Below are 19,340 nucleotides of genomic sequence, written 5' to 3'. Positions count from 1 at the left end.
GGGATTCTTTCTCGGCATTGCCAGGGACATCAAGGTCTCCTTTCCAATGGATTGTTGCCGTCAGCATACAATTGACCTTCTGTCTTAAAAACAAAACAAAACAAAACGGACTTCCTTTGACCTTACATCTTCCTACAGCAACCTCTTTATTTCTTTCCCCACTTCATTCACAGTATAACTTGTAAAATATTTGTCTATACCTGTGGGTGCCTAATTAGGGTACCGTGTCCCCAAAGATACTTGAAAACTCTCTAAAGAATCCTTGAAAAGGGGCACCTGGGTGGCTCAGTCAGTTAAGCGTCCAACTCTTGGTTTCAGCTCAGGTTGTGATCTCATGGTTAATGAATTCAAGCCCCAAACGTGGAACTTGCTTGGGACTCTCTCTCTCTCTGCCCCTCCCCTGCACATGCGTGCGTGCGCTCTCTCTTTCAAAATAAATAAACTTAAAAAAATGCTTTGTGCCCAGATCATTTTTTTTTAATATTTTTTTTTCAACGTTTATTTATTTTTGGGACAGAGAGAGACAGAGCATGAACGGGGGAGGGGCAGAGAGAGAGGGAGACACAGAATCGGAAACAGGCTCCAGGCTCCGAGCCATCAGCCCAGAGCCTGACGCGGGGCTCGAACTCACGGACCGCGAGATCGTGACCTGGCTGAAGTCGGACGCTTAACCGACTGCGCCACCCAGGCGCCCCAGTGTGCCCAGATCATTTTAAGGGAGTCCATTTCCAGATCCATACTCCATATATCCTCTGTAATATAATTCTATGTCCGAGAATGGGTCTGATATCATGATACTCCCCTCACACCCTGGGACAGCAACATACACCTCCCAAATCTTATTAGAGTATATGACTTGGGCTGATACCAAAGTTGAAACACCGCCTTTGTTTTAAGTAATGCCCTTCAGTGAGTAATCTTGGGGCTCCGCATTTAGTGCTTCCTCTCCTTATTAAGGTTGAAGGTTAGCATTGGAGAGAAGGTGTTTGGGCTGATGTTGACATGCTGCGAAATCAGAAGGACGATCAGTTCGGGTTCGTGACACGGATGCCTTTATATTTAAATTAAACTATATATATATCCTTTAGGGACACAATAGGAAAAAAAAAACACAAGTAAGCATTGTAATGATTTCTTTCTGTTCCAGTGTGGTTTGGTAAATAAAATAATAGAAAACTAGCTTGTTCTTCTTTTCAAAAAATGACATGGTATCAGGAAAATGTTATTCCAGTGAAGTCAATCCTTTCCTATGTTATTTTTTTAAATATTGTCGATGTCTAGTTAATAAACTATACACGAGCTTGTGATGCAAAGTCTCTAATTACAAATTTCAGACGTCAGCTTAAAAATGTTCGAGGCGTGGGGCGCCTGGGTGTTTCAGCTGGTGAAGCATCTGACTCCGGCTCAGGTCATGAACTCACGACTCGTGAGTTCGAGCCCCGCTGCATCAGGCTCTGGGCTGACAGCTCGGAGCCTGGAGCCTGCTTCAGATTCTGTGCCTCCCTTGCTCTCTGCCCCTTCCCGCACCTGTGTTCTCTCTCTCTCTCTCTCTCATAAATAAATAAATAGATAGATAAATAAATAAATAAAACATTAAAAACAATGTTCAAAACACCAAAAGTGTCCCCAGCTATTGTTCAATCTGCCCTGGGAGCCAAACCCCCGGCCTCCCAACCCCCGTTTGAGAATCACTGCTCTAGATGATTCCATCTGGCATTATTGATTTCAGTACTTTGTACAGACTGAGGCTCTGAAGTTAGTGTCTCCAATCCTGACCTGCCCTTGGAGCCCAGACTCACATGTCCAACTGCCTACAGCGTTTTTCTCCATATGAATATGTAACGGAAGTCGTATTGTTTTAAGTTTATTTATTTATTTTGAGAGACAGAAGGAAAGAGAGCAAGCATGCGTGGGGGAGGGGCAGAGGGACAGAGGGAGAGAGAGAATCCCAAGCAGGCTCCATGCTAACAGCACAAAGCCTGACTCAGTGTTCAATCCCACAATCCACGGGATCATGACCTGAGCCAAACTGAGGAGTCAGATACTCAACCTACTGAGCCACCTAGGTGCCCCACGAGAGTCATATTTTCAACACGATTTCTTTTTTTAAATTTTTTAACATTTTTATTTATTTTTGAGAGACAGAGACAGAGAGAGCGTGAGCGGGGATGGGTCAGAGAGAGAGGGAGACACAGAATCCGAAGCAGGCTCCAGGCTCTGAAATGTCAGCACAGAGCCCAATGCGGGGCTCAAATTCACGGACCGCGAGATCATGACCTGAGCCAAAGTCGGAAGCTTAACCGACTGAGCCACCCAGGCGTCCCTCAACATGATTTCTAACCTGCTTCCTCCTCAACCAGCTCGTCTCCCAGTCTCCTCATATTAGTAAATGGCATCCCCATCTACCTAGTGGCTAAAGCCTCAACCCCTGAGATGACTCCTTCCTTTCCCTTATCTCATATCCAATCCATCAACAAAACCTGCTGATTTTACCCCCAAAAGCGATGTCAGACTTGATCACTGCTCTTCATATCCACAGCTCCCATTTGAATCCAAAACCTGAAGTTTTTTTTGCACTTCAGATACTGCAGACAGGCTCTGGTCTCGCGACTACACCCGTACAGGTGCATCACAAGACCGTTAGGAACTACCACCTTGCCGAATCCAATGATTAATTCCCAGATCTCAAGTGACTCAACCCGTCTGTCCTAAATGACACAGAAGGCCTTTCACTTTGCTTGGAATGTTACACTTTATTCATCTAGGTTCTGACTCTTCCTTCGTTTTCTACCCTTGTCACTGATGGCTGCTTTCGGTCGACTTGGCTGGGTTCTCCTGAACTTCCTGACCTTTAAACGTCAGTGGGCTCCAGGACCCAGACCTTCGGTCTGAGTTTCCTGTTGCGTTAAAAACCAAAATTCAATTGAGTAAATTTTAGAGAACTTACTGGCTTTCTTTAATGATTCATGAAATGGGAAGCATCCCATCTAACAGATCGAAAGGAGCTCTGAGGAGCTGTATAAAATGAAAGGCTTGTTCGGCACAGGGCAGGAAGAGCATAGAAGCGACACCAGGCAAAAACAAAAACAAAGACAGGTTGGTCACGGCCAGGTGACTTTCCTTCAGGGGATGGCAGGGGTCCATCATGCAGATGGTCCGGTGGCTCCTGATTGACTCGTTTGAGAGGGGGGAGCCCATGCTGTAATTAAGTCTCAGTCTGGTGACATGCGCTTAGCATAAGCGACGCCATTTTGGGCCTGTTGCCTTGTTTTTAATGGTTGCTTCATAGCGAATAACAGCAAGTTGAGTAGCTTTAAACAACCCAGTTTATTATCTCATCATTTGTCACCAGGAGTCCAGGCACAGCCTTATGGGGTCCTCCACTCAAGCTCTCACTCAAAGCAGAAGTGAGGGTGTCAGCCAGGCTGTTCTCACCGACGGGCTCACCTGGGGAAGAATCCGCTTCCAAACTCACTCAGGCTGTTGGCAGAACTCACTTCCTCGCATCTGTACGGTTTGGTGGGAGGTCGGGAGGAGATTCCGGCTGTGAACCAGACACTATCCTCAGCTCCCAGGGGCCACCTGCAGTTCCCTGCCATAGGTGGCTTGAAACATAGCTCTTTGCTCCTTCAAGGCCAGCAGGAGATCCTCCTACTATCGTGCGAAACCAGAGTCTGATTTAATGTGATGTAATCATAAGAGTGATAACCTCTTACTTTGCCAAGTTCTACTAAGTTAAGAGCAAGTCCTAGGTCCCGTCCACACTCAAAGGACATAACACAAGGGGACAGACACCACGGGGCTGTTGAACACACCTCTGTCCGTACTCACTGTGTAGATAAGCCCACTCCTTCTCACGTCCTGAAATATCACCTCTATCCTAATGACGCTCGTATTTGTGTCTCCAGCCTGGACCTCATCCCTGGACTCCGAACGCGTGTACTCAGCTGCCTGCTTGGCATTCCTGTTTGGGTTCAACCGCCATCTCAAAAGTAATATTTCCAAAGCCAACCACCCCTGTTTCCCATCAAACCTGCCTCCCCTGTAGTCTTTCCCATCTTAGCAAATGGCACCTTCGCTGTTCCAGTGCCTCGGGCCAAAGAATCGTAGAATCATCCCAATTCTTACCTTCTCCATACACTCTGCACCTAATTTACCTACAAATCCTGCGAGTTTGCCCTTCAAAATTCACCCAGAATCTCACCACTTCTCCCCATTCTCACATCTACCACTCCGGTCCCTCCACCACTCTACTCACCCTAGATCGGTGGTCCTCGACCAGGAGGGTTTTGTCCACCGAGGGGACTTTGACAATCTTGGAGACTGTATTAGTTGTCACAACTGGGGGAAAGGGTGCTGCTGGCATCTAGTGGTCAGAGGCCAGGAGTCCTGCTAAATAAACATCCTGCGGTGCACAGAATAGCCCCCACGACAAAAAAATCTATGTGGCCCAAAATGTCAACAGTACAGAGGTCATGAAACCTCCATCTACGTTAATGCGAATAACCTCCTGACTGGTTTCCCTGCCTTCACCCTTGCTCCCCACCCCACAAGTCTATTGTGCACACAGTAGCCTGCATAATTCTTTTCTAATCTAAGTCAAGTCAAGCCTCTTCAAAGCCATCCAACAGCTTCTCGTCTGGCACAAAGTTAAAGACAAATCCTTCTCAGGGCCTTCGAGACTGAACACGACCCCACTGCCTCCCTTACGTGCCTCTTACCACTTGCCCTCTTGCTCGTTTTCTTTGTCCAGAATTATTGGTCTCTGTTCCATTCTTTAAGCGCACCGGATGTGCTCCTACCTTGTGCCTACTGTTTGCTTTGTCTGGAATGTTCTTGTCCAGACAGCACAATTGCTCGTTCCTCAATTTCCTCCAGGTCTTTGCTCAAACGAGAGTCTTCTCTGACACAGTCCTCTATAAAATACCAATAAGAAATAAATACGAATCTGCTCCCTTAAGCCCCCAGCCTCTGTGTCCCCTTACCCAGCTTTACTTTTCCTCCTAGTCCTTGTCAACATCTCACATGTGTGTGTGTTTATTTGCTTATTTTCCGATTCGGCCGCTAAAGTGGAAGCTCCATGGGGGCAGCAAATTTATTTTTTCTATTGTTAACTATTCTTCTCTCTCTCTCTCTCTTTTCTTTTTTAGTGTTTATTTATTTATTTATTTATTTATTTATTTATTCCAACGTTTATTTATTTTTGGGACAGAGAGAGACAGAGCATGAACGGGGGAGGGGCAGAGAGAGAGGGAGACACAGAATCGGAAACAGGCTCCAGGCTCCGAGCCATCAGCCCAGAGCCTGACTCGGGGCTCGAACTCACGGACCGCGAGATCGTGACCTGGCTGAAGTTGGACGCTTAACCGACTGCACCACCCAGGCGCCCCAGTGTTTATTTATTTTTGAGAGAGAGAGACAGAGCACGAGCAGGGGCAGAGAGACGGGGAAACACACAGAATCCGAAGCAGGCCTCATCTGTTCTCTACACAGCAGCCAAAGTGAACTTTTAAAAATGCAAAAGGAGGGGCTCCTGGGTGGCTCAGTCAGTTAAGCATCCGGCTTCGGCTCAGGTCATGATCTCGCGGTTTGTGAGTTTGAGCCCCGCGTCGGGCTCTGTGCTGGGCTCTGTGCTGACAGCTCGGAGCTTGGAGCCTGGAGCCTGTTTCAGATTCTTTGTCTCCCTCTCTCTCTGACCCTCCCCCATTCATGCTCTGTCTCCCTCTGTCTCAAAAACAAATTAAAAAAAGAAAACTGTTAAAAATGCAAAAGGAGGGCACCTGGGTGACTCAGTCAGTTGAGCATGTGACTCTTGATTTTGGCTCAGGTCATGATCTCATGGTTCCTGGGATCGAGCCCTGTGTCTCTCTTTTTCTCTCTCTCTCTCTTTCTTTCTCTCTCTCAAAATAAATAAATAAACTTAAAAAATATTCAAAAATAATCCCATCACCACCTTCCACTCACCAGGGTAAAACCCTTCAGTCACTTTCCATTTCACTCAAGCCCCAGTTGACAGTCTACAGACCAGGGCAGATCAAGATTTCAGAGTTCTTTTTTTTTTTTTTTAATGTTTTGTTGTTTATTTTTGACAGAGAGAGAGGCAGAGCACGAACAGGAAGGGGCAGAGAGATACAGACATGCGCGCACACACACACACACACACACACACACACACACAGAATCCGAAGCAGCTCCAGGCTCCGAGCTGTCAGCACAGAGCCCGACGCGGGGCTCGAACTCACGAACCGCGAGATCGTGACCTGAGCCGAAGTCAGACACTCAACCGACTGAGCCACCTAGGCGCCCCAAGATTTCAGAGTTCTTAATCACGGAAAAGATTATGATGTCATCGCCACCAGAGATAATTTAAAAAAATTTAAATATTAGATCCCAAAGTAAGTGTGTTAAAAGCCTAACAATTTCGGATTTCACGAAATCGCATTAATCTTCCCACCCTGTGTGTGTTTAATCTTTCCACTGCCCCTTCTTCCCTTCTGCTTCCGGCACTCCCCACACCCTGCCAGAACTAGTCTTCCAAGCTGTCTTCCCATCTCCAGCCATACTCCTTTCTTCCTTCCCTCCCCACACCAATCTATCCTCTACACTTCTTCCAAAATGACCACTCTAAAACACACATCTCATTATGTCCATCTCCTATTGAAAATAGTACCTCCTAAGGATGTCCAAGTTTCCCTAGTGTAGGACTTTTGCTAGACTCTTTGATGTAAGTGACAGCAATCCAAAGCGAAGTGGACGGAACGAAAGGGAAAAACAAACAAACCAAACAAAACAAAGGGATTTCCAGGTTCGCATAGGGAAGGATACTGTGGTTCATCAAATCAAAAGAGCTGAAGAGTTGGAATTTCAGAGTCAAGAACTAGGGACTGGAAATCAGCAGAACACATGTTCTTCCTATCCGTGTCTCATGTTTACTTGTCTTCATGTGGCTGGTTTCTTCTTTGGTCAGAGTCTCTTCGAGTGTTAGGGAGGATGGCCGTTGCCAAGTCCTGAATCCCCACCAGCAAGGCCGGTAACGTCACTAAAAAGATCACCTCTCCTTCCTGCCATTTACATATCTATCCCCGGGAGATTCTGATTGGTCCCTCTTTGAGTCAGGTGGACCCACCACTGTGTGTGTTTACGTGTGTGGTCCCCAGACCCCGTAAAGCATGGAAGAAATTACCCAGAGTCAATGCAATGCTGTCCCCAGAAAAAGGAAGATGAGAAAGCACAGTGGTCAGATGCAACATAATGGCCACTAGCTTCCACTGCTTACCGAACGTGGCACATAACGACCTTACAGATCTGGTGCCTAACGATCTCTCCAACTCCACTTTTATCCACTCCTCCCTCATGTTCCATGTTCTTTTTTTTTTTTAATGTTTATTTATTTATTTTTTTTTTATTTTTTTAATTTTTTTTTTCAACGTTTATTTATTTTTGGGGCAGAGAGAGACAGAGCATGAACGGGGGAGGGGCAGAGAGAGAGGGAGACACAGAATCGGAAACAGGCTCCAGGCTCTGAGCCATCAGCCCAGAGCCCGATGCGGGGCTCGAACTCACGGACCGTGAGATCGTGACCTGGCTGAAGTCGGACGCTTAACCGACTGCGCCACCCAGGCGCCCCAATTTAATGTTTATTTTTGAGAGACAGAACGTGAGCGGGGGAGGAGCAGAGAGAGAGGGAGACACAGAATCCAAAGCAGGCTCCATCCAGGCTCTGAGCTGTCAGCACAGAGCCCGAAGCGGGGCTCGAACTCACGATCCGTGAGATCATGACCTGAGCCGAAGTCAGACGCTTAACCGGCTGAGCCACCCAGGTGCCCCTTGGGTTCCGTATTCTAACCACAGTGAACTGCTGTGAATTCTTGGATGCCTTTGGCTATCTCTTACCTCCAGGAGGTCACACCTACTGCTCCCTGTACCTAAAACACTTTGCTGGCTTGTTTTACAAATATAATCCTTCCATGGCGTGCTTAGGTGACTCAGTCAGTTGAGCATTCTGACTTCAGTTCAGGTTGTGATCTCGTGGGTCGTGGGTTTGAGCCCCACGTAGGGCTCTACGCTGACAGCTCAGAGCCTAGAGCCTGTTTCAGATTCTGTGTCTCCTTCTCTCTCTGTCCCTCGCCTGCTCCCTCTCCTCTCTCTCTCTCTCTTTCTCTCAAAAATAGACATTAAAATCTTAAAAAAAAAAATACTCCCTGACATTCTTCAGTACTCTCCTCATACATCACCTCCTCCAGGAAGTCGGTTTTGATTTATGGATTTTTTATTATTCAGGGATAGTAAGGCCAACAGATCAGGAGATACCTTTCATTGAAAAGACCCTTGGTTACTAACAGACCCCATGAGGAGGGAGCATGCCAAGTCACCAGGGAGGGATGGGACAGGGACACAGGACAGCAGCAGCGTCTGTCAGGATGGGGCTGGGGATAGAGCCTTTATTGTGGTTTCTGCAGGTAGAATGGGGGAAGCAGGGGCAGCAGGTTAGGACCGGCTGGTTTGAATACTTTCAGCAGGTGCTGGGGCACAGGGGCTGTCCCTGCTGCTACCTGGCTCTGGTATGATCTGGTCCCTGAATGTGCGAGCTCCACAGGAGAGGAGGTTAGGGATCCGACTCTGGATTCATTGCTTTGCGTTTAAAAAGCACCCCCCCCCCCCCAGGTGTGTTGTTTACTCCGTCCGGGAATTGACCAACCCTGGGAGGGGCAGTCCTTCCGGGGTCAGCAAGGCCCCAGATTGTCAAAGCATCAGAAAACAGAAAATAAAAGACTTGGTCACTAGTCTTCCCTGACATTTTTTTCAGCCTCTTCCCCTAAATCAGATTTATGCAGCTCTTCTCTGTGATCCTATAATCACTTGTACAAAACTCTGTCACGGCAAGGTGGAGGCGCCAGCAACAGCTCCAGTGAACTTTGACCTTCGAATTCCTTCTAGGGAAGTGGCTGAGAAGTTAAAGCTGCTTGAGTTTAGATTTAATGGGTATGTGACCTCACTTTATGCTGATAGCCTATAAGACTGCACATTGAGTCGTCACTCACGCGTCTTTAAAATATTTTTTCATCATGTATTTTATCAAAGTGATGAAGACAACACTCTCGATGTGCTATATCCTGAATTTCGACACAGTACCGGCCGCCCCCACATTGACTCATGCGGCCAACCGTTCATTCATCTTCGTACAGAAGCTATCTCTTTTCTCTGCATTGTGGTGCATATATTTGACCTTCACAATACGCAGTTCATTAGCAATATTTAAACTCTGAGATGCCCTTTTAAACCGTTCAGGCCTGTGGATATCTGTGCATATAAAACCTGTAAAATCGTACACCAGGATGCTACTTGTGCACTTGGTTTGCGCCAGTGGGCATAGCTCGATTCGTGTTCGTCCCTGAGGTCTTCATGCTTTCAATGGGACGCGATAGCCAGCTATACGATAGCAAGTGAGGGACTAACACATCACGGTGTACATTTCAGCTACTCTCCGTTTAGGGACGTGAACATGCATTTGGCATTCTTAGGGATTCAGCTTTGAAGCAAAGATTTCTATCATTCTTTTCTTCAAGCTTTTGGGTCACTTGAATTAAGGAGTGCCCTGAGATTGTCATGAGTCAGCATTTATCTGCAATTACTTATCTCTATAATCAAAATTTTCTGAAGAAACACAAGTAAACACAAAAGAAAGCACAGATATAGTTTGGATTCTGGCTCAAACTGTCGACCACAACTCCCGATTCCACATTTTATCACCTCAGGGTTCTCGTTCGTTGACTATTTTAAGTAAATATATTTTATACATTTGCAGTTATAAAATGAATTTATAGTAATAAAATGCACTTTTATTGCTTTTCTATTAATGGATTTTGGTTAATTTCCCCCCCCCCCCACTTTTAAAAATAGAATTTATTTAGGTTCTGCTATGGACTGAATGTTTGCATCCTCCCTTCAAAATTCATATGCTGGAACCCTAATCTCCAGTGCAATGATATTTAAAGATAGAGCCCTTGGGAGGTAATTAGGTCACAAGGGTGTGGCCTTAATAATGGGACTAGTGCCCTTGTGAGAAGAGACAAGAGAGAGCCAAATTCCTCTTTCTCTGATCTCTACTATTAGTGTTGAATTATATTCCATTGTATGGATGCGCCATAGTTTATCTATCCATTTCCCTACTGAAGGACATCTTGGGTAGTTCCAAGTTTTGGCAATTATGAATAAAGCTGCTAGAAATATTTCTGTGTAGGTTTTTGCGTGGACATATGTTTTCAGCTCATTTGGGCAAATACTGAGAAGCACGATTGCTGAATCTGATGATAAGAATATGTTTAGTTTTGTAAGAAACTGCAAAATCGTCTTTCGAAGTGGTGGTACCATTTTGTATTCCCACCGGCAATGAATGAAGGTCCCTATTGTTACACATTCTTGCCAGAATTTGACGTTGTCAGTGTTTTGATTTTTTGCCACTCTGACAGGTGTGCAATGGTGCCGTAGTTTCAATTTGCACTTCTTAATGACACGTGATGTTGAGCATCTTTTCATTTGCTATTTGCCATCTGTAGATCTTCTGTGGTGACGTGTCTGTTCTGGTCTTTTGCCCATTTTCTAATAAGGTTGCTGTTTTCTTATCGTTGAGTTTTAAGAGTTCTTTGTATATGTTGGATATCAACTCTTTTATCAGATATGTGTTTTGGAAACATATTCTCCCATTCTGTGGCTTATCTTCTTATTCTCTCGATCAATTGGTATTTTTGCTCAAAAAAAAAAAAAGGGGGATGCCATTGATTTCAAAAGTCAAAAAGTACTGTTTTGGTAGTTTTCCAGACTATAGGTGAATCTCCTTGTTTCATTGATAAAGTTTCATTAGAAGTTAAGTGGTCACATGGGGTGCCTGGGTGGCGTCTGACTCTTGATCTCAGCTCAGGTCTTGATCTCAGGGTAGTGAGTTCAAGCCCTGCATTGGGCTACATTCTGAGAATAAAAAAAAAAAAGAGAAGAAAAAAGTTAAGTGTTCACAAAAGACATACAGCAAATAGTCGCAAAACCGTGACTAGAACATATGTCCCTAACTACCATGTGATGATTCTTTCTTCTATTTTCTTCTATGAAACACTTTCTTGGTTCTTTTTTCTTACAAGATGATGAGACACAATCATGAGTGCCAGGATTCACCCCTAAATTAATCTATGGCCTTCCTTTTGCATAATCCTCTAGCTGTTGGGATTTCTGCTCAATAGATTTTCAAGGTGACAGAGAGACTCAAGCAGACTTAGGGCTTCTGTCCCTTTTTTTTTTTTTTTACATTTATTTATTTTTGAGAGACAGAGCACAAGTGGAGGAGGGGCAGAGAGAGAGGGAGACACAGAATCCGAAGCAGGCTCCAGGCACTGAACTGTCTACACAGAGCCTGACACGGGGCTTGAACTCACAAACCGTGAGATCACGACCTGAGCTGAAGTCGGACGCTTTACTGACTGAGCCTCCCAGGCGCCCCTTCTGTCACTTTAATAAAAACTTTTTAGGGGCACCTGGTCTGGCTCACTCGGTTGAGCGTCCGACTTCAGCTCAGGTCACAGTCTTGCGGTCCGTGAGTTCGAGCCCCGCGTCGGGCTCTGGGCTGATAGCTCGGAGCCTGGAGCCTGCTTCCGATTCTGTGTCTCCTTCTCTCTCTGCCCCTCCCCCGTTCATGCTCTGTCTCTCTCTGTCTCAAAAATAAATAAACGTTAAAAAAAAAAGTAAAAAAAAAAAACTTTTTAGAAAGTATTTCCTTTAGTTAAAATTGGCATTGTCAGACAGATGTGTGAGTCTGAAGCTATTGTTTCTGAACCCTCACTTATTTCACTGATATTTATTGGAGTCTGCTTCAATAAATATTTAATACTCAATATGAATATCAGTTATTATATAACAAAATATTACTATATGTATTAATATGTAATAACATAATGCAGAATTATAAAATAATATATGATATTAATATAAATATGACACACTAAATAGAATATGTGAAATATAATCATCATATTATATTATCATATCAATAGCTAAATGCAACAAATAAATAGGTAAGCAGGTACTATACAAGACACAAGAGACAAACAGTAGCAAAGAGGAAGTTCTCCCTGCCCTTCTGACATTATATATTTTTTCCTATGATATTAAAGAAAGTTATTTTGTGAATTGGTGGGCTAAAATAACTGATTTGTGTGTAAGCCCCTCCTAAAACTGTTCCCAATCTGTCATTTACTTTGAATACTGTACATTTGACTCAAAATCATGGAAAATGGAAAGAACAGCTCTAGTCTGGCATGAACTAGACACAAAATAAAGTGAAATGGCGTGATTTACAGAAATCCCTTACAGAAATTTATTGGGAGGCTGGGTCCTTGAGAGAACGCAGGTGCAAACCGAAGGCACTGAGGGTATTTGTGGGTGTTTCGGAAGGAGTGTCCATTCAAGGACTTTGGTTCACGTATTACTGTGCCTTCCAGACTTTCAAAAAGCAGAGACCGGGAGTGAACTGGGCCGTGTGAAAGGATTGCGGACTTCATCGGCGATTCAGGATGCGGGGCCAGGACGTGAGGGTGATCTGGCTGCGACGTCTGTCACCCCATTGATCGCCAGGGTTGATTTGGCTGATCTGGCTGGCTAGGCAGGTGTCCCCTCACCACTCTGTGCGTGTCCCTCCAGAAGCTGCGCACTAGGTCGAACAGGACGACCTTCCCTGATAGAGGACAGTTCTTCGGTCAAGGGTATACGAGTTAGAACCTCCAAACAAGCTCTCACGGATGCAGGGCCAGAGGTGCGGACGTCGTCAGTGAGGCAAGGAGCTGGGGAAGGTGGCGTAAGTGTTACGTATCCCGGATAAGCCATTTTTGGGGGTTGCTGGCAAGTTTCGGTTTCTGAAGATGGAAACATCAACTTACATTTTAAGTCCTTAAAAAGACGCTTAAAAGCTAAGCGAGTATCCATCCATCATTTGACAGTGAGAGTATAAGCAGGTGTTTTCACCTAAGTAGAGCTCCCCCTACCCCACATCCGTCCTTCCCTATGGTCACTGAGGTTTGCTGGGATTGCGTGTGGAGATACGCAGAAACAGAGCAGAGTGTCCCAAAGGGAAGGGGACAGCAACTCTCCGTGTTCTTTTTTTATTTTTATTTTTGAATCTTCGTTTATGTATTTATTTACTTTGAGGGGGAGGGGAGGGGAGAGAGAGGGAGAGAGAGAATCCCAAGCAGGGATCGACACGGGGCTCGATCTCACAACCGCAAGCTCATGACCTGAGCTGAAATCAAGAGTCAGACTCCACTGGCTGAACCACCCAAGTGCCCCAGCTCTGCTTGTTCTAAGACTGACATCAAGTAATGGAGACCATCTTTTTCAAAAAGGAAGTCAACGTAATCCCACTTGGGCCTGAGGTGACATTCCCACGGGGACTTCCGTCCCTATAGCCGGGCCGTAAGCCTCAGGGAAGACCACAGGTACCACCGAAATCGAAGAAGTGGTTCACCATCTGAGTCGCAATGTCGAGATTTTTTTTTTTTTTTTTTTTGAATCCACAGTTAGAAAAAGTCTCTTCCTTTTAATCTTCTAGAAGCCAGGCCTACGAGGAGCCAGTCCCTAGGATGGACTCCAGAGGGGTGTTTCTTCCCTAGTGTGGGGGGAACGTTCTTCTTGTCATGAAAGTTGGGTCAAGACGCTTAGTGTCTGGGTGGAGGAAGGTACGGGGGGGGAGGGGAGGGTGCGGAGTTGGCTGGACAGAAGAGGCCGAGGCAGGCTCCTGGCTCCATACGGCCTGTGTGTGGCATACAGATGACCCAGCGTTCCTCCAGCTTCTGGCGAGGAACAGAACAAAACCAAGAGGAACAGGGCTGGGTTGAGGGGCCACAGGATGCAAGCACTTGATGATAGGAGCCAGTGTCCAGCAAGGGGAGCCCACGAGACCCACCCCAGGGCCGTCCGCAAGCCAGCACTGTGAGGAAAGACCTCCAGTGACACAGGATACAGCGGGAAACCAAAGGCTTTGCGCCCCACTGCCTCCAATCCCAACCCACCCTACACCCAGACCCGCGATGGGGAGGAGGATGAGGTGTTTAACCCCACCTAGGGAGGGAGCTGCACTTGGAATGGTCTGCAACATTCTACTTAAACGAGAAGGTGCTGAGATGCGGGAAGTTTCCCAACTCACTCTCCCTACAAGACAGGGCTCCACAAGGAAGAATGGACAAGTCAATGGAGAAGCCATGTTATCTTTTTCCCACTGATGGTAGCATGCACCCTCTCCCTCCACCGAGTGGGGGCAAACACAGACATGTGCCAGAGTCACTCTGATAATCAAGCCCCCGAACCTGCGTGGGGCAATGAGGCCGTGAGAGAAAAATCGCTGTGGGAAGGCAAGGAAGCCGACTTCCTTCTGGGTCGTGTGGCAGCTGACACAGAATCGCTCTGTCCGCCATCCCAGCAGGCTGTGGTAAAATGAATTGAGAGACCCATGTCAGAGAGAGCAGCCTAAGTGTCCGACTCCAGATGAACGGATACGCAAAATGTGGTAAATCCATACAATGCAATATTATTCAGCCGGACAGAGGAAGGAGCATGGCTAATGTGTCTCACGGTTCATGCTGGTTCTCGGCTGGGACCTCAGCCAGGGCGAGCCTGAAACCCTGCATGGGCCCACCAATGTGGTGTTTCCTACTGTCTGCCCTCCCAAAGGACAAGTGTCCAATGTCAGAGCACGGGGGACAGGAATGGTCTGAGTTAGCTCTTATACTAAGAGTAGCTTCGGAAACTTCTGAAGACCCATCTTATCATCCCGGTAAGACTCCCTGCCATGTGGCCATAAAGAAACTCCTATGACATTTATCCCGTGACCCACGTATTACTTTCTAGAACGCTGAACGTTCAGCAAAGCTAGTGAGTGGTCGACTTATTTGCGAGCTCGGGTTGATGCTTCTTGTCTTTAAAAACCAACTACTATAATTGCTCCCATAGATGGATACAGCCTTTTACAAGTTTCAAAGCCCTTTTAGTTCTTCCCCTATCATTTTATTATTTTAGCTTCAAAAATAATGCGTATCCGTCACCATTCTTTTTTTTTTAATTTTTTTAATGTTTATTTATTTTTGAGACAGAGAGAGACAGAGCATGAACGGGGGAGGGGCAGAGAGAGAGGGAGACACAGAATCGGAAGCAGGCTCCAGGCTCCGAGCCATCAGCCCAGAGCCCGACGCGGGGCTCGAACTCACGGACCGCGAGATCGTGACCTGAGCTGAAGTCGGACGCTTAACCGACTGAGCCACCCAGGCGCCCCATCGTTCTAACTAGTTTGGGCGGCAAAGGACTTTATTAGAACATTATCAGGGGCCTCGAAGAGCCTGCAGGGGGCCCAGGCCAAGTTTTGGGGCTGTACCACCCCAGGACTGCCCAGGGGAGATACCGCAGTGACACCCCAACAGTGCACCCTGGATGGAGCTACGACGACAGCTGCTCAGAAAACTCCAGTCCTTTGCCTCCACCCTTAGAAGCAGATCCCATTGGTGCTTCTTGCCCTCCCACCAAAGCCTCACGCGGGTAAGTGTGATCGGCGGAGCTCAGGTCGCTAAGCTTGCATCGGGGACAAGGTAGAGTGAGAAAGTGCTTTTCTGGCTTCTCTTCTGGGGACAAAAGGTACCGTGGGAAAATTCCTCAGATGTAGGAAGAGTGTCCAAGGGATGCTGGCGGTCACAGATGATGACAAACACGATGAAGTGTCGCCAGACCGGCAGAGGTGGGGTTTTAAGGCCTTGAAATGGTTATTGTTGAGTTCTTGATGATTACAGACAATCATTTACTGTAGATTCACAAGAGATCTGATAAAAGAGCACCAGTTTAGATTTCTCTAACCAATAACGTCCGTGTACTGACCCTGTGAGAGTTCTTTGAAAGACCTGGCCAGCTTTGGTTGCCACAGTTTCCCGGTTGATTCTTTCAAACCCCGTTTGAAGCAGAGCTCAAAGGTCTGTACTCGCTGGGTGGCTGCATAATTGTTTTAATTCGTTTATGAAACACAATTCTCTCTCCTCGCTTCTGCCCTGCTCCTTTGATACACGCTCTGCAGCCGGGTCCCTAATGGATATGATTAGTGCTTCCCACCGCGTGCGGCGTGGGAGGGATGGGGTGTTACATCGCTAAGCCAGGGACACGTCTCCATTTTATGTGGCAGGGACTCAGGCTGTTTCTTCTGACACGCGGGGCGAAGTCAGCGAGAGGATTCTTTAATAGTTTCATGCGAGCTCACTCTGCTCATCACACGCCAAAGCGGAGCTGGAGACCAGGGAGGAAGATAGAGGGCACAGAACAGGTGAGGCACCTTGTGTCAAACGACCGTCCCCTCACCGCCCCCACCACCAGCCCAGGAATTTAACTGTGTGCATTTGAACACAGACATCCCAAGACAGATCGAAGACAGGTCCTCGGCAACAAGTCAGAACAGAGAGAGACGAGGGAAGGTGCCAACGAATCATCCTTCTGGGTTCTAATCCGGACAATAGATACAGCTGAATGCAATCAAATGTGATAGGCGTTTAGGGCGAGATGGGTCAACATGGCTTAGGCTTAAGACTGAAACAGGACTCCTTGCTTCCTGCACCCTGGATTGAGAAGTGATTCCCAGGGAGTAGTCTACCCAGCCCAATGCACCTTTGCTTGCCCCAATGATAGGAAGATTTTTGTCCTGCATTTTCTTTTGGAGGTCTTCTGGTTTCAGCCTTTATGTTTAAGCCCATGATTCGTTTCTAGTTAATTTTTGGATACGGTGTGAGGTAACGGCGATGATTTGTCTTCCCATGCATCCAGTCAATGAGAGAAATGCTTTCCAGCCAGTCCCCGAGAAGAACAAGTCTGGATCTTTCCCAGTGTATTCCTGGCAGTGGTCCAGCATAGCTTCTCTTCTGAGCAGGCCAGTGGTAATAACCGATCGAGTAACTGAAAGAAAATCCTCAAATTTAATAACATCCCCTACTGGGTTTCTAATCAGTTTCAATGGTGGTTCGTGCGTTTTATCCATTTCCCCTTTTCAAACTGATTCCTGTAGACCGCATCAATTCACCTGTTTAAATCAAGCCTGAGGAAATGATAAGGCAACAAGTTAAAGTACACACAAGAGTCGTATTGGGGCGCCTGGGTGGCTCAGTGGGTTAAGCGTCTGACTTCGGCTCGGGTCATGATCTCGCGGTTTGTGGGTTCGAGCCCCACATCTGGCTCTGTGCTGACAGCTCAGAGCCTGGAGCCTGCTTCAGATTCCGTGTCTCCTTCTCTCTCTGCCCCTCCCCTACTCTCACTCTGTCTCTGTCTCTCAAAAATAAACATTCAAAAAATCAAAAAGAGGGGCGCCTGGGTTGCTCAGTCGGTTGAGCGTCCGACTTCGGCTCAGGTCATGATCTCGCGGTTTGTGAGTTCGGTTTGTGAGTTCGAGCCCCGCGTCGGGCTCTTTGCTGACCGCTCAGCGCCTGGAGCCTGTTTCAGATTCTGTGTCTCCCTCTCTCTCTGTCCCAACCCACTCGCGTTCTGTCTCTGTCTCTCTCTCAAAAAATAAATAAACATTAAAAAAATGTTTTAAAAAAATCAAAAAGAGTTTCATTAAGTACTGAACTTTTATTCTCAACCTCATGGCTGGACAAAAGCCCTATTTTTATTTATTTATTTATTTATTTATTTATTTATTTTTTATTTATTTTTTTTAGCAGAAATAGAGCAGGCACTGGTGACTTGGTTGGTTGAGCCTCTGACTCTTGATTCTGGCTCAGGTCATGATCCCAGGGTCGTGGGATCGAGCCCCATGTTCGGCTCCCCACTGAGCGTGGAGCCTGCTTAAGATCCTCTCTCTTTCTCCCTCTGCCCCTCTCTCCATTCATGGTCTCTCTCTCTCTCTCTCTCTCTCCAAAACAATAAATGAAAAAAAGAAAAAGAAACAGAGCAGGCACCCTTTTCCCATCCTGTGCAATGGTGTGCATAGAAGCCATGTCCAAATAAATCCTAGAACCTAGATGTCATAGAGAAGAGAACAGCCACCAGTTTGATGAACCGCTGGAAATGGGGATCTTTGCAGCTTTAGCTTATAACAGTTGACTGGTACACTCTTGGATAGCAGTTCATTATTGGTGTGTATAAGATTACTTAGAGGGTTTCCCCTGAGGAGCAGAGGTGTGTTGTAGCTGTTTTAGGAAGAGTCTAGAAATTCCACTCTTAAAAACACCAGGCCTCTAGCCTTCCTTTCGGCCAGGACTGCCATCTTCCAGTGACTCGCCAAAATGACCCACACAAAGGGAAAGAGGAGAGGTACTCGCTATATGTCCTCTCGGCCTTTCAGAAAACACGGAGTTGTTCCTTTGGCAACGTACATGCGAATCTACAAGAAAGGCGATATTGCGGACGTCCAGGGAATGGGCATTGCTCACAAAGGAACGCCCCACAAGTGTTCCCATGGCAAAACTGGAAGAGTCTCCGACGTTACCCAGCATGCTGTTGGCATCGCGTAAAGAAACAAGCTGCGGGCAAGAGTCTTGCTAAGAGAATTAATGCACATGCTGAGCCCGTCAAGCACGCAAAGAGCTGAGACACCTTCCTGAAGCGCGTGAAGGAAAGCGATCAGAGAAAGAAGGAAGCCAAGGAGAAAGATACTTGGGTGCAACGGAAGCGCCAGCCGGCCCCACCCAGCGAAGCACACTTCGTGAGAACCGAAGGAGAGGAGCCCGAGCTGCTGGAACCCATGCCCTATGACCTCACGGCATGAGAAGTGTAAAATAAATAAATAAATAAAAGACCTCAAGACCGTAAGAAACAAACAAGAAAACCCACCCGGCATAGGAGTATCAAGGAGAGGCTGTGATGCTTTTGAGTGCTCAGGGAGAGCTCCTGGAGGATTCGGTGCCTGATGCGATCATTGAGTCCCGAAGAGGGCATGACAGAAGGGATGGCTCGGGGAGCAAGGGCACAGAAGGAGAGTGGCGTGCCTGCGGCGGGTGGCGATTAGACTGGCGGGTGGGGCATGGAGAAACTGTGGTCCCGGCAAGCAGCCCGGAGACAGGCAGCCCCCCTAAATCCTGAAGGTACACACACCCTATTTCCCTGGCTAGGATATCACGATTATGAGATGCGTATTTTGTATGGTACTGAATGGGAATTTTGCCTGTCAAACCGTGACATAGCTTTCACGGTAAGACGCGTCCCAATTTCAAAGACGTTAAAAGGTGTGGTAAAAGCGTGGTCGGTCAGTGTGGTAGCCAGCCTCTGGGGTGACTGCAAAGATTTCCACGTCCTGGTATCAGCACCCTGGGCTGTACCCTCCCATATTCGGCGGGGCGGACCAG

At 46.8% G+C, this 19,340-nt stretch overlaps 1 pseudogene; it reads left to right on the top strand.

Annotated features, from left to right (window-relative positions):
* Nucleotides 1–18,281: 18,281 nt before the first annotated feature.
* LOC115527721 lies at nt 18,282–18,763 on the top strand (annotated as a pseudogene).
* Nucleotides 18,764–19,340: the final 577 nt, after the last annotated feature.

This window comes from Lynx canadensis, chromosome D2, assembly GCF_007474595.2.
Source record: "Lynx canadensis isolate LIC74 chromosome D2, mLynCan4.pri.v2, whole genome shotgun sequence".
Taxonomy (NCBI): Eukaryota; Metazoa; Chordata; class Mammalia; order Carnivora; family Felidae; genus Lynx; species Lynx canadensis.
Note: the sequence above shows the minus strand (reverse complement) of the source record. Positions and strands in the feature narration are given on the sequence as shown.